This window comes from Pleurodeles waltl, chromosome 4_2, assembly GCF_031143425.1.
Source record: "Pleurodeles waltl isolate 20211129_DDA chromosome 4_2, aPleWal1.hap1.20221129, whole genome shotgun sequence".
Taxonomy (NCBI): Eukaryota; Metazoa; Chordata; class Amphibia; order Caudata; family Salamandridae; genus Pleurodeles; species Pleurodeles waltl.
In genome coordinates this window covers 974,934,377-974,950,106 of record NC_090443.1, presented here as the reverse complement: position 1 = coordinate 974,950,106, position 15,730 = coordinate 974,934,377, and the positions used below count along the sequence as shown (strand labels likewise).

General features: G+C 47.8%; 1 protein-coding gene across 1 annotated transcript in view; it reads right to left on the bottom strand.

Annotated features, from left to right (window-relative positions):
* The window catches only part of ZSWIM5 (zinc finger SWIM-type containing 5), a 256,622-nt gene that overhangs the window by 35,560 nt on the left and 205,332 nt on the right, over positions 1-15,730 (bottom strand). The window lies entirely within an intron of this gene.

Genomic DNA, 15,730 nt, shown 5'->3' with positions numbered 1-15,730 from the left:
ACCTTTGTTTTGTGTTAACAAATCTGATGTGGGTGTCCCGATGCAAAGTTTTGGCATTTTGTATTTTCGCTTGTTGCAAATAGATCTCCGTTTGGTGTTCCCCACCTTTGAAAGTACTTTTTAAGTACTTGGGGGTGAATCTCTCATTTGTGTGTTTGTTGGTGATTTCTTCTGAGGACATCGGCCAACCGATTGTCTATTCCTGGAATGTACTGTGCTATTTGGTGAATTTGATTGTGAATTGCCCATTTCCAAATTGTTTGGGCTAGAAGGGACAGTTGAGATGAATGTGTCCCTCCCTGTTTGTTGAGATAATACATGATTGTCATGTTGTCGGTCTTTACGAGAACATTCTTCTGTTTGAGAAGAGGTTGAAATGCTTTTAGGGCAAGGAAAACAGCCAATAATTCTAAGAGGTTTATGTGTAACTGTTTGTTTGACATCCCATTGCCCATGAATGGTGTGATTGTTTAGGTGAGCTCCCCAACCAATCATTGATGCATCTGTTGTAATTATGGTCTGAGGCACAGGGTCTTGAAATGACTGCCCCTTCATTAAACTGCTGTGATTCCACCATTGAAGGGACATGTGTTTGGCGGTCCATCAACACTAGATCTTGAAGTTGACCATGTGCCTGTGACCATTGTTGTGCAAGACACTGTTGTAAGGGCCTCATGTTTAATCTTCCATCTTCCATGTGGGACTATTGCTATGCAAGACGCCATAATTCCTAAAATCTCCATGATAAATCTTACAGTGTATTGTTGATTTGGCTGTATGAGGGTGTAAGGAAATGCCTCCTTGGCATGGTTGCCCCCTGACTTTTTGCCTTTGCTGATGCTATGTTTACAATTGAAAGTGTGCTGAGGCCTGCTAACCAGGCCCCAGCACCAGTGTTCTTTCCCTAACCTGTACTTTTGTATCCACAATTGGCAGACCCTGGCATCCAGATAAGTCCCTTGTAACTGGTACTTCAAGTACCAAGGGCCCTGATGCCAAGGAAGGTCTCTAAGGGCTGCAGCATGTCTTATGCCACCCTGGAGACCTCTCACTCAGCACAGACACACTGCTTGCCAGCTTGTGTGTGCTAGTGAGGACAAAACGAGTAAGTCGACATGGCACTCCCCTCAGGGTGCCATGCCAGCCTCTCACTGCCTATGCAGTATAGGTAAGACACCCCTCTAGCAGGCCTTACAGCCCTAAGGCAGGGTGCACTATACCATAGGTGAGGGTACCAGTGCATGAGCATGATACCCCTACAGTGTCTAAATAAAACCTTAGACATTGTAAGTGCAGGGTAGCCATAAGAGTATATGGTCTGGGAGTCTGTCAAACACGAACTCCACAGCACCATAATGGCTACACTGAAAACTGGGAAGTTTGGTATCAAACTTCTCAGCACAATAAATGCACACTGATGCCAGTGTACATTTTATTGTAAAATACACCACAGAGGGCACCTTAGAGGTGCCCCCTGAAACTTAACCGACTATCTGTGTAGGCTGACTAGTTTTAGCAGCCTGCCACAAACCGAGACATGTTGCTGGCCCCATGGGGAGAGTGCCTTTGTCACTCTGAGGCCAGTAACAAAGCCTGCACTGGGTGGAGATGCTAACACCTCTCCCAGGCAGGAATTGTCACACCTGGCGGTGAGCCTCAAAGGCTCACCTCCTTTGTGCCAACCCAGCAGGACACTCCAGCTAGTGGAGTTGCCCGCCCCCTCCGGCCAGGCCCCACTTTTGGCGGCAAGGCCGGAGAAAATAATGAGAATAACAAGGAGGAGTCACTGGCCAGTCAGGACAGCCCCTAAGGTGTCCTGAGCTGAGGTGACTCTAACTTTTAGAAATCCTCCATCTTGCAGATGGAGGATTCCCCCAATAGGGTTAGGATTGTGACCCCCTCCCCTTGGGAGGAGGCACAAAGAGGGTGTACCCACCCTCAGGGCTAGTAGCCATTGGCTACTAACCCCCCAGACCTAAACACGCCCTTAAATTTAGTATTTAAGGGCTACCCTGAACCCTAGAAAATTAGATTCCTGCAACTACAAGAAGAAGGACTGCCTAGCTGAAAAACCCCTGCAGAGGAAGACCAGAAGACGACAACTGCCTTGGCTCCAGAAACTCACCGGCCTGTCTCCTGCCTTCCAAAGATCCTGCTCCAGCGACGCCTTCCAAAGGGACCAGCGACCTCGACATCCTCTGAGGACTGCCCCTGCTTCGAAAAGACAAGAAACTCCCGAGGACAGCGGACCTGCTCCAAAGAAAAGCTGCAACTTTGTTTCCAGCAGCTTTAAAGAACCCTGCAAGCTCCCCGCAAAAGGCGTGAGACTTGCAACACTGCACCCGGCGACCCCGACTCGGTTGGTGGCGATCCAACACCTCAGGAGGGACCCCCGGACTACTCTAAGACTGTGAGTACAAAAACCTGTCCCCCCTGAGTCCCCACAGCGCCGCCTGCAGAGGGAATCCCGAGGCTTCCCCTGACCGCGACTCTTTGAAACCAAAGTCCCGACACCTGGGAGAGACCCTGCACCCGCAGCCCCCAGGACCTGAAGGACCGGACTTTCACTGGAGGAGTGACCCCCAGGAGTCCCTCTCCCTTGCCCAAGTGGAGGTTTCCCCGAGGAACCCCCCCCTTGCCTGCCTGCAGCGCTGAAGAGATCCCTAGATCTCGCATTGACTTCCATTACAAACCCGACGCTTGTTTCTACACTGCACCCGGCCGCCCCCGCGCTGCTGAGGGTGAAATTTCTGTGTGGGCTTGTGTCCCCCCCGGTGCCCTACAAAACCCCCCTGGTCTGCCCTCCGAAGACGCGGGTACTTACCTGCAAGCAGACCGGAACCGGGGCACCCCCTTCTCTCCATTCTAGCCTATGTGTTTTGGGCACCACTTTGAACTCTGCACCTGACCGGCCCTGAGCTGCTGGTGTGGTGACTTTGGGGTTGCTCTGAACCCCCAACGGTGGGCTACCTTGGACCAAGAACTGAACCCTGTAAGTGTCTTACTTACCTGGTAAAACTAACAAATACTTACCTCCCCTAGGAACTGTGAAAATTGCACTAAGTGTCCACTTTTAAAACAGCTATTTGTGAATAACTTGAAAAGTATACATGCAATTTTGATGATTTGAAGTTCCTAAAGTACTTACCTGCAATACCTTTCGAATGAGATATTGCATGTAGAATTTGAACCTGTGGTTCTTAAAATAAACTAAGAAAAGATATTTTTCTATATAAAAACCTATTGGCTGGATTTGTCTCTGAGTGTGTGTACCTCATTTATTGTCTATGTGTATGTACAACAAATGCTTAACACTACTCCTTGGATAAGCCTACTGCTCGACCACACTACCACAAAATAGAGCATTAGTATTATCTATTTTTACCACTATTTTACCTCTAAGGGGAACCCTTGGACTCTGTGCATGCTATTCCTTACTTTGAAATAGCACATACAGAGCCAACTTCCTACATTGGTGGCAGCGGTGGGATACAAGACTTTGCATTTGCTGGACTACTCAGCCAATACCTGATCACACGACAAATTCCAAAATTGTCATTAGAAATTGATTTTTGCAATTTGAAAAGTTTTCTAAATTCTTAAAAGACCTGCTAGGGCCTTGTGTTAGATCCTGTTTAGCATTTCTTTTAGAGTTTTAAAAGTTTGGTAAAAGTTTGAATTAGATTCTAGAACCAGTTTTAGTTTCTTAAAAAGTATTCCAACTTTTAGAAGCATAATGTCTAGCACAGATGTGAATGTGGTGGAACTCGACACCACACCTTACCTCCATCTACAGATGAGAGAGCTAAGGTCACTCTGTAAACTAAAGAAAATAGCAATGGGCCCCAAACCTACCAAAGTACAGCTCCAGGAGCTTTTGGCAGAGTTTGAAAAGGCCAACCCCTCTGAGGATGGCAACTCAGAGGATGAAGATAGTGACTTGGAGGGAAATTCCCCCCCTCCAGTCCTACTTAGGGAGAGCAGGGCTTCTCAAGCCCTGACTCCACAAATAATAGTCAGAGATGCTGGCTCCCTCACAGGAGGGACCAACAACTCTGAAATCACTGAGGATAACCCCAGTGAAGAGGACATCCAGTTAGCCAGGATGGCCAAAAGATTGGCTTTGGAAAGACAGATCCTAGCCATAGAGAGGGAAAGACAAGAGATGGGCCTAGGACCCATCAATGGTGGCAGCAACATAAATAGGGTCAGAGATTCTCCTGACATGTTGAAAATCCCCAAAGGGATTGTAACTAAATATGAAGATGGTGATGACATCACCAAATGGTTCACAGCTTTTGAGAGGGCTTGTGTAACCAGAAAAGTGAACAGATCTCACTGGGGTGCTCTCCTTTGGGAAATGTTCACTGGAAAGTGTAGGGATAGACTCCTCACACTCTCTGGAAAAGATGCAGAATCTTATGACCTCATGAAGGGTACCCTGATTGAGGGCTTTGGATTCTCCACTGAGGAGTACAGGATTAGGTTCAGGGGGGCTCAAAAATCCTCGAGCCAGACCTGGGTTGACTTTGTTGACTACTCAGTGAAAACACTAGATGGTTGGATTCAAGGCAGTGGTGTAAATAATTATGATGGGCTGTACAATTTATTTGTGAAAGAACACCTGTTAAGTAATTGTTTCAATGATAAACTGCATCAGCATCTGGTAGACCTAGGACCAATTTCTCCCCAAGAATTGGGAAAGAAGGCGGACCATTGGGTCAAGACAAGGGTGTCCAAGACTTCAACAGGGGGTGACCAAAAGAAAGGGGTCACAAAGACTCCCCAGCAGAAGGGTGATGAGACAACCAAAACTAAAAATAGTAAAGAGTCTTCTACAGGCCCCCAAAAACCTGCACAGGAGGGTGGGCCCAGAGCCTCTTCACAAAACAATGGGTACAAGGGTAAAAACTTTGATCCCAAAAAGGCCTGGTGTCATAGCTGTAAACAGCATGGACACCAAACTGGAGACAAGGTCTGTCCCAAGAAAGGTTCCACTCCAAACTCCCATCCAGGTAACACTGGTATGGCTAGTCTCCAAGTGGGATCAACAGTGTGCCCAGAGCAAATCAGGGTCCACACTGAAGCTACTCTAGTTTCTGAGGGTGGGGTGGATTTAGCCACACTAGCTGTCTGGCCGCCTAACATGCAAAAATACAGACAGCAACTCTTAATTAATGGGACCAGAATAGAGGGCCTGAGGGATACAGGTGCCAGTGTCACCATGGTGACAGAGAAACTGGTTTCCCCTGGCCAATACCTGACTGGAAAAACTTACACAGTCACCAACGCTGACAATCAGAGAAAAGTACATCCCATGGCAATGGTTACTTTAGAATGGGGAGGGGTCAATGGCCTGAAACAGGTGGTGGTCTCCTCAAATATCCCAGTGGACTGTCTGCTTGGAAATGACCTGGAGTCCTCAGCATGGGCTGAGGTAGAGCTAAAAACCCATGCAGCAATGCTGGGTATCCCTGAACTGGTGTGTGTGAAAACAAGAGCACAGTGCAAGGCACAGGGTGAAAAAGTAGAGCTGGAGTCTGGAAAAATGGCCCAGCCTACCAAGAGAACAGGAAAGTCAGTTGGGAAACCAACTGCAACACAGCAAAAGAAAGGGAACCTCTCTTCTCAGGAAGAAGTTCTGCCCTCTGAGGGAACTGAGCCTTTGGAGCTTGAACCTTATCAGGTTGAGCTCTTAGGCCCAGGGGGACCCTCAAGGGAGGAGCTGTGTAAGGGACAAGAAACCTGTCCCTCTCTTGAAGGCCTTAGGCAGCAAGCTGCTGAAGAGTCCAAAGGCAAGAAAAATGGAACACATAGGGTCTATTGGGAAGATGGGCTCCTGTACACTGAGGCCAGAGACCCCAAACCTGGTGCCACTAGGAGAGTGGTAGTGCCTCAGCTGTTCAGGGAGTTCATCCTAACATTGGCCCATGACATTCCCCTTGCTGGACATTTGGGACAAACCAAGACGTGGGAGAGGTTAGTCAACCACTTCTACTGGCCCAATATGTCCAACATGGTTAAGGAGTTTTGCCTCTCCTGCCCCACCTGTCAAGCCAGTGGTAAGACAGGTGGGCACCCAAAGGCCCCCCTCATTCCACTTCCAGTGGTGGGGGTGCCCTTTGAAAGAGTGGGTGTGGACATAGTTGGTCCACTGGAACCTCCCACAGCCTCAGGAAATATGTATATCCTGGTAGTAGTGGATCATGCTACCAGGTATCCTGAAGCTATTCCCCTTAGGTCGACTACTGCCCCTGCAGTAGCCAAGGCCCTCATTGGTATCTTTACCAGAGTGGGTTTCCCTAAGGAGGTGGTGTCTGACAGAGGTACCAACTTCATGTCAGCATACCTAAAGCCCATGTGGAATGAGTGTGGAGTGACTTATAAATTCACTACACCTTACCATCCACAAACTAATGGCTTAGTTGAGAGATTCAACAAGACATTAAAGGGCATGATCATGGGGCTCCCAGAAAAACTCAAAAGGAGATGGGATGTCCTCCTGCCATGTCTGCTTTTCGCTTACAGGGAGGTACCACAGAAGGGAGTAGGGTTCTCACCCTTTGAACTTCTGTTTGGTCATCCTGTAAGGGGACCACTTGCCCTTGTTAAAGAAGGCTGGGAGAGACCTCTCCATGAGCCTAAACAGGACATAGTGGACTATGTACTTGGCCTTCGCTCTAGAATGGCAGAGTACATGGAAAAGGCAACCAAAAACCTTGAGGCCAGCCAACAACTCCAGAAGTTTTGGTATGACCAAAAGGCTGCACTGGTTGAGTTCCAACCAGGGCAGAAAGTCTGGGTTCTGGAGCCTGTGGCTCCCAGGGCACTCCAGGACAAATGGAGTGGCCCTTACCCAGTGCTAGAGAGGAAGAGTCAGGTCACCTACCTGGTGGACCTGGGCACAAGCAGGAGCCCCAAGAGGGTGATCCATGTGAACCGCCTTAAGCTCTTCCATGACAGGGCTGATGTGAATCTGTTAATGGTAACAGATGAGGATCAGGAGGCAGAGAGTGAACCTCTCCCTGATCTTCTGTCATCAGACCCAAAAGATGGCACAGTAGATGGAGTGATCTACTCAGACACCCTCTCTGGCCAACAGCAGGCTGATTGTAGGAGAGTCCTACAACAGTTTCCTGAGCTTTTCTCCCTAACCCCTGGTCAGACACACCTGTGTACCCATGATGTGGACACAGGAGACAGCATGCCTGTCAAGAACAAAATCTTCAGACAGTCTGACCATGTTAAGGAAAGCATCAAGGTGGAAGTCCACAAGATGCTGGAATTGGGAGTCATTGAGCGCTCTGACAGCCCCTGGGCTAGCCCAGTGGTCTTAGTCCCCAAACCTCACACCACAGATGGAAAGAAAGAGATGAGGTTTTGTGTGGACTACAGAGGGCTCAATTCTGTCACCAAGACAGATGCTCATCCAATTCCAAGAGCTGATGAGCTCATTGATAAATTAGGTGCTGCCAAATTCCTAAGTACCTTTGACTTGACAGCAGGGTACTGGCAAATAAAAATGGCACCTGGAGCAAAAGAAAAGACAGCATTCTCCACACCTGATGGGCATTATCAGTTTACTGTTATGCCCTTTGGTTTAAAGAATGCCCCTGCCACCTTCCAAAGGTTGGTGAATCAAGTCCTTGCTGGCTTGGAGTCCTTTAGCACAGCTTATCTTGATGATATTGCTGTCTTTAGCTCCACCTGGCAGGATCACCTGGTCCACCTGAGGAAGGTTTTGAAGGCTCTGCAATCTGCAGGCCTCTCTATCAAGGCATCCAAATGCCAGATAGGGCAGGGAACTGTGGTTTATTTGGGACACCTTGTAGGTGGAGGCCAAGTTCAGCCACTCCAACCCAAGATCCAGACTATTCTGGACTGGGTAGCTCCAAAAACCCAGACTCAAGTCAGGGCATTCCTTGGCTTGACTGGGTACTACAGGAGGTTTGTGAAGGGATATGGATCCATTGTGACAGCCCTCACTGAGCTCACCTCCAAGAAAATGCCCAAGAAAGTGAACTGGACTGTGGACTGCCAACAGGCCTTTGACACCCTGAAACAGGCAATGTGCTCAGCACCAGTTCTCAAAGCTCCAGATTATTCTAAGCAGTTCATTGTGCAGACTGATGCCTCTGAACATGGGATAGGGGCAGTTTTGTCCCAAACAAATGATGATGGCCTTGACCAGCCTGTTGCTTTCATTAGCAGGAGGTTACTCCCCAGGGAGCAGCGTTGGAGTGCCATTGAGAGGGAGGCCTTTGCTGTGGTTTGGTCCCTGAAGAAGCTGAGACCATACCTCTTTGGGACTCACTTCCTAGTTCAAACCGACCACAGACCTCTCAAATGGCTGATGCAAATGAAAGGTGAAAATCCTAAACTGTTGAGGTGGTCCATCTCCCTACAGGGAATGGACTTTATAGTGGAACACAGACCTGGGACTGCCCATGCCAATGCAGATGGCCTTTCCAGGTTCTTCCACTTAGAAAATGAAGACTCTCTTGGGAAAGGTTAGTCTCATCCTCTTTCGTTTGGGGGGGGGTTGTGTAAGGAAATGCCTCCTTGGCATGGTTGCCCCCTGACTTTTTGCCTTTGCTGATGCTATGTTTACAATTGAAAGTGTGCTGAGGCCTGCTAACCAGGCCCCAGCACCAGTGTTCTTTCCCTAACCTGTACTTTTGTATCCACAATTGGCAGACCCTGGCATCCAGATAAGTCCCTTGTAACTGGTACTTCAAGTACCAAGGGCCCTGATGCCAAGGAAGGTCTCTAAGGGCTGCAGCATGTCTTATGCCACCCTGGAGACCTCTCACTCAGCACAGACACACTGCTTGCCAGCTTGTGTGTGCTAGTGAGGACAAAACGAGTAAGTCGACATGGCACTCCCCTCAGGGTGCCATGCCAGCCTCTCACTGCCTATGCAGTATAGGTAAGACACCCCTCTAGCAGGCCTTACAGCCCTAAGGCAGGGTGCACTATACCATAGGTGAGGGTACCAGTGCATGAGCATGATACCCCTACAGTGTCTAAATAAAACCTTAGACATTGTAAGTGCAGGGTAGCCATAAGAGTATATGGTCTGGGAGTCTGTCAAACACGAACTCCACAGCACCATAATGGCTACACTGAAAACTGGGAAGTTTGGTATCAAACTTCTCAGCACAATAAATGCACACTGATGCCAGTGTACATTTTATTGTAAAATACACCACAGAGGGCACCTTAGAGGTGCCCCCTGAAACTTAACCGACTATCTGTGTAGGCTGACTAGTTTTAGCAGCCTGCCACAAACCGAGACATGTTGCTGGCCCCATGGGGAGAGTGCCTTTGTCACTCTGAGGCCAGTAACAAAGCCTGCACTGGGTGGAGATGCTAACACCTCTCCCAGGCAGGAATTGTCACACCTGGCGGTGAGCCTCAAAGGCTCACCTCCTTTGTGCCAACCCAGCAGGACACTCCAGCTAGTGGAGTTGCCCGCCCCCTCCGGCCAGGCCCCACTTTTGGCGGCAAGGCCGGAGAAAATAATGAGAATAACAAGGAGGAGTCACTGGCCAGTCAGGACAGCCCCTAAGGTGTCCTGAGCTGAGGTGACTCTAACTTTTAGAAATCCTCCATCTTGCAGATGGAGGATTCCCCCAATAGGGTTAGGATTGTGACCCCCTCCCCTTGGGAGGAGGCACAAAGAGGGTGTACCCACCCTCAGGGCTAGTAGCCATTGGCTACTAACCCCCCAGACCTAAACACGCCCTTAAATTTAGTATTTAAGGGCTACCCTGAACCCTAGAAAATTAGATTCCTGCAACTACAAGAAGAAGGACTGCCTAGCTGAAAAACCCCTGCAGAGGAAGACCAGAAGACGACAACTGCCTTGGCTCCAGAAACTCACCGGCCTGTCTCCTGCCTTCCAAAGATCCTGCTCCAGCGACGCCTTCCAAAGGGACCAGCGACCTCGACATCCTCTGAGGACTGCCCCTGCTTCGAAAAGACAAGAAACTCCCGAGGACAGCGGACCTGCTCCAAAGAAAAGCTGCAACTTTGTTTCCAGCAGCTTTAAAGAACCCTGCAAGCTCCCCGCAAAAGGCGTGAGACTTGCAACACTGCACCCGGCGACCCCGACTCGGTTGGTGGCGATCCAACACCTCAGGAGGGACCCCCGGACTACTCTAAGACTGTGAGTACAAAAACCTGTCCCCCCTGAGTCCCCACAGCGCCGCCTGCAGAGGGAATCCCGAGGCTTCCCCTGACCGCGACTCTTTGAAACCAAAGTCCCGACACCTGGGAGAGACCCTGCACCCGCAGCCCCCAGGACCTGAAGGACCGGACTTTCACTGGAGGAGTGACCCCCAGGAGTCCCTCTCCCTTGCCCAAGTGGAGGTTTCCCCGAGGAACCCCCCCCTTGCCTGCCTGCAGCGCTGAAGAGATCCCTAGATCTCGCATTGACTTCCATTACAAACCCGACGCTTGTTTCTACACTGCACCCGGCCGCCCCCGCGCTGCTGAGGGTGAAATTTCTGTGTGGGCTTGTGTCCCCCCCGGTGCCCTACAAAACCCCCCTGGTCTGCCCTCCGAAGACGCGGGTACTTACCTGCAAGCAGACCGGAACCGGGGCACCCCCTTCTCTCCATTCTAGCCTATGTGTTTTGGGCACCACTTTGAACTCTGCACCTGACCGGCCCTGAGCTGCTGGTGTGGTGACTTTGGGGTTGCTCTGAACCCCCAACGGTGGGCTACCTTGGACCAAGAACTGAACCCTGTAAGTGTCTTACTTACCTGGTAAAACTAACAAATACTTACCTCCCCTAGGAACTGTGAAAATTGCACTAAGTGTCCACTTTTAAAACAGCTATTTGTGAATAACTTGAAAAGTATACATGCAATTTTGATGATTTGAAGTTCCTAAAGTACTTACCTGCAATACCTTTCGAATGAGATATTGCATGTAGAATTTGAACCTGTGGTTCTTAAAATAAACTAAGAAAAGATATTTTTCTATATAAAAACCTATTGGCTGGATTTGTCTCTGAGTGTGTGTACCTCATTTATTGTCTATGTGTATGTACAACAAATGCTTAACACTACTCCTTGGATAAGCCTACTGCTCGACCACACTACCACAAAATAGAGCATTAGTATTATCTATTTTTACCACTATTTTACCTCTAAGGGGAACCCTTGGACTCTGTGCATGCTATTCCTTACTTTGAAATAGCACATACAGAGCCAACTTCCTACAGAGGGGAATAAGATTTTGGAAAGCTTGTATCCTTTGGGTATTTGGATACGCTAGAGCTAGGTGAGTATTTAGGATAGCACCTAGATACGGTTGTACTTGTGCTGGTTTAACTTGTGACTTTTGGTAGTTTATAGAAAATCCTAGGGTGTGCAGAGTTTATCATGTAACATGCATATTTTTGGCATTGTGTACGATAGTTTGATTTTAGTAGCCAATCGTCTCGATATGGAAAGACACGGATGTGTTGTCTTCTTAAGTATGCTGCTACTACCGCTAGACACTTTGTGAACACCCTAGAGCAGTTGTTATGCCAAATGGTAACACTTTGAACTGGTAGTGTTTTCCTGCTATGACAAACCTGAGATTTTCTGTGAGCTGGGTGGATGCCTATGTGGAAATATGCATCTTTTAGGTCTAGGGCGGTCATAAAATCTTGTAGTAGTGGATTAACATCTTGCAGAGTTACCATGTGAAAATGCTCTGACAAGATGTAGAGATTGAGGGGCCTGCGGTCTAATATTGGTCTGAGGGTGCCATTTTTTTGGAATTAGGAAGTATAATGAGTATACCCCTGTTCCTTGTTGAAACTGTGGAACTACTATTGCTTGTTTGAGTAGTAGAGATTGAACCTCTTGTTGTAGCAGAACTGTATGTTCTGGGGATAATTTGTGATAGCTTGTTGTAATATTTGGAAGGGTGTTTTATCAATTCTAGGCAATAGCCATTGCGGATAATTGATAATACCCAATTGTCTGTGGTGATATTTTGCCAAAGAGTGGAACTGCTGTAGTCTTCCCCCCCACATGAAAGGAGTGAAAGATGTCACTGCTTTGGTTGTGTAGCTGGCTGTTTAGAGGTTTGGAATTTACCTATATTTCTAGAATATTGACCTCTGTATGTTCCTCTAAACCCTAGCAACACAAAAGGATGATGGACGGAGTGCTGAACAATGCAAACACTCACCGCCAGTCACAGATCTGGGTTTAATCCATCAATTATTTTGCTCACCATGCCACCCCAGTTTGGACCCAGTCATATGCAAATCAGTCTTGACCCTGTTCCTCATGTGAACAGTCCAGCCCGAACTGCCAAGCCAGGTCCTCCCTGGACCGGAAACAAGCATCCTAGGACCAGTTTCAGGGTTTCACCCTTCATCAGCCAGGCTAGCTTGAATCCAGAGGCACAGTGAGCAAGGGACCCACGTCTGGGCATACCCTTCCCACTTAGGGCAACTTTAGCAACACAAAAGGATGATGGAAGGAGTGCTGAACAATGCAAACACTCACCCCCAGTCACAGATCTGGATTTAATCCATCGTTCTTTTGCTCACCATGCCGCCCCAGTTTGGACCCAGCCATATGCAAATCCGTCTTAACCCTGTTCCTCATGGGAACAGTCCAGCCCGAACTGCCAAGCCAGGTCCTCCATGGACCGGAAACAAGCATCCTGGGATCGGTTTCAGGGTTTCACCCTTCCATGGATTTAGGCCCAGATCCCTGTACTGGGGGTGAATGTTTGACATTGTTCAGCATTCCGTCCATCACTTGTACTTTTTGCATTGTTCCTCTAAACCCACCTCGCTGGTACTGGGTTTGATATGGCTGCTTTGATTGTGAGGTAGAAGCTTCGGAGGATTGTGCTCTAAAAACTCCTCGAAACTGAGGCTTACGAAATGACCCCCTATATGGTGTGGTGTACAGAGCACCCATTACTTTTGCTGTATGAGAGTCTTTTCGTAATTTTTCTGGGCCAAAGAGGTGCTTTTTATCAAAAGGCATGTTTAGCACAGCCTGTTGAATTTCTGGTTTAAAACCATAGGAGCACAGCCATGCATGTCTTCTGATTGTAATGGGTGTGTTAACGCTCCTTGCAGCTGTATCAGCAGCATCAAGGGGAGATCTTATTTGATTGTTACTAATGGCTTGTCCTTCTTCTACCACTTGTTGTGCCTGCTTTTGGTGTTCTTTTGGGAGATGCTGTATAATATCCTGCATCTCATCCCAATGTGCTCTATCATAGCAGGCTAGCAGTGCTTGAGAATGAGCTATTCTCCATTGATCAGCAGCTTGGGAAGCAACTCTTTTCCCTGCAGCATCAAATTTCCTGCTCTCTTCATCAGGAGGGGGTGCATCTCCTGAAGACTGGCTATTTGCCCTCTTTCGTGCTGCGCTAACTACCACTGAATCTGGAGGCACCTGATGGGTAATATAATCAGGGTCAGAGGATGCAGGCTTATATTTCTTTTCTATTCTAGGTGTGATGATTTTAGATTTCACAGGCTCACTAAAAATGTGGTCTGTGTGTTTTACCATGCCTGGTAACATTGGGAGGCATTGGTACCTAGAATGTGTTGAAGATAATGTATTAAATAAAAATTCTTCTTCCAATGGTTCAGAGTGCATTGTTACCCCCATGATAAGCTGCAGCCCTGGCTATGACCTGGTTGTATACTGTGGTATCCTCAGGTGGAGATGGTTTGGATGGGTAAGAATCCGGGTCATTATCTGGGATGTGATCAGGATCCCAAAGGTCCCATGGATCTACTATGTCTTCTTGCAAATAAAGTGTTGGAGAAGGCATTGGTGGAGGGCTGGTGTGGGGAGAGAGAGTGGAGAATGAAGAGGAGAAGAGTGAGGAGGTACTGGCTTCTCCTACTTCTTTGCTGGTGGCTCTGCAGTGTCCAGTTCTTCTTGGAATGCCAGCTTTCTTTTTGTTTTTAGAGGAGGTGCTGTAATAATCCTTCCTGTCTCTTTATGTATGTGTATTCTAGATTGTCTCAATCATAATTTGTAGAATGGGCTTAATGTCGGACTCTTCCTCAGAGGTTTTATGGCTTTCTCTTAATTTCTTGGAAAGTCCTTGAACCTCTGTATATGTATTTTTCGGTTCCAAAGTGTTTTTTCGGTACCGAAAAATGTTGTGGAAGGTCTCGGCTCCGAAGGTGCCTTTTGAATTGCTGGAGTCCGAAGGAGCCCGAAGGAGCCCTTTATAGTTTTACTCAACTCTGGAGTGGCCTTTTTAGGCGCCGATCCCAGAGGTCTGTCGCCGACAGTCTTTCTTCAGGCCGAACCATGGCCTTTCGGCAGTGGTGTACCCAAGGCCTTAGGATGTTTCTAGTGTGGGTGGGGGTGCCAGGGCAGATGTACTCACATGCTGGCCAGCTGTAACGGGTCTGTAGTCTTTTCGGAGTATGTGTCTTGGATCGAGACTACTGTCTGCGTCTGCTCTTCGGTGACGTTGAGATGTTCACTGCTTTTCGACGCCATTTCAAGTCTTCGTGCTCTTCGATCTCAGAGTCTTTTTTGATCGAAACGATCGAAAAGCCTCACAGTTTTCCTCCCGATGGTCTGGAGAAAGGCACAAGTTGCAAACCAAATGCTGGTCTGTATATGAGTACTTAGTGTGGCACCGAGGGCAGAATCGGAATGGAGTCCGATCCATCAGGCTCTCCACGCGGTAGGCCAGAGTTGGGCGCACGCACCCCTAAGGGCGAACAAAGTGATTTTCCGACGGCACTACCGGTTCGATGCTAGATGGAGAACGCGATCGAAACAATACCGACAAAAAGGAAGGTTTTCTAAAGTTTTCCGAATCGAAATCTCGGAGCGAGAGGAAACACGTCCGAACCAGACAGTGGAAAGAAAACAATCTAACAATGGAGTCGATGCCCATGCGCAATGGAACCGAAGGGAGGAGTCACTCGATACCATGACTTCAAAAAGACTTCTTCGAAGAAAACCAACTTGTAACACTCTGAGCCCAACACTAGATGTCGGAATGGATATGCATAGCATGTGTATCGGCAGCTACACATGCCATCGAACATACACACACACATTTTGTTTGCAGTTTTATATAGCGCTGACATCCCAAAATCATTAGAACACCTTATATGAGATCTAGATTACATTACACAAGGTCAGATTAATTTTAATATATATATATTTTTTTGCAGTTTTATATAGCGCCGACAGCCCAAAATCATTAGAACACATTATATGAGATCTAAATTACATTACACAAGGTCAGATTCATTTTATTCTAAGCACAGGAGCATACGTGATTTGCCCAGAACCAAAGAATGTTAAGCCAACAACAAGACCCTTATCTGGTTCTCCAGATCCAATGCCGGCAGCTCTGGCCATTAGGCCATATCAGTATTTCCTTATTTGTGTGTCAAAGTCATAAACAAGTGCCATGGTTGTGTTTGATCGCATTCTCTGGTATAACGGCTTTGTGAAGTAAAAACAGCAGAAACAAATACTGCAAGGTTCACCTTGAGTCTTGCTTGGGAATACCGCCAAGGCGGTTCTTAAATAAAAAAAAAAGGGGGCTTCGATACATTCTTCAGCCCCTTTGCACTGGTATACAAATAGGACTAATCATTTGAAATATTACTGACATACAGACCAGAAATGTCACAACCCACCAGTGACTCCTGACCCACAGTCTGGGAAACACTGGTCCAGAGAGAGCGTGTCACTGCAAGCAAGCAGA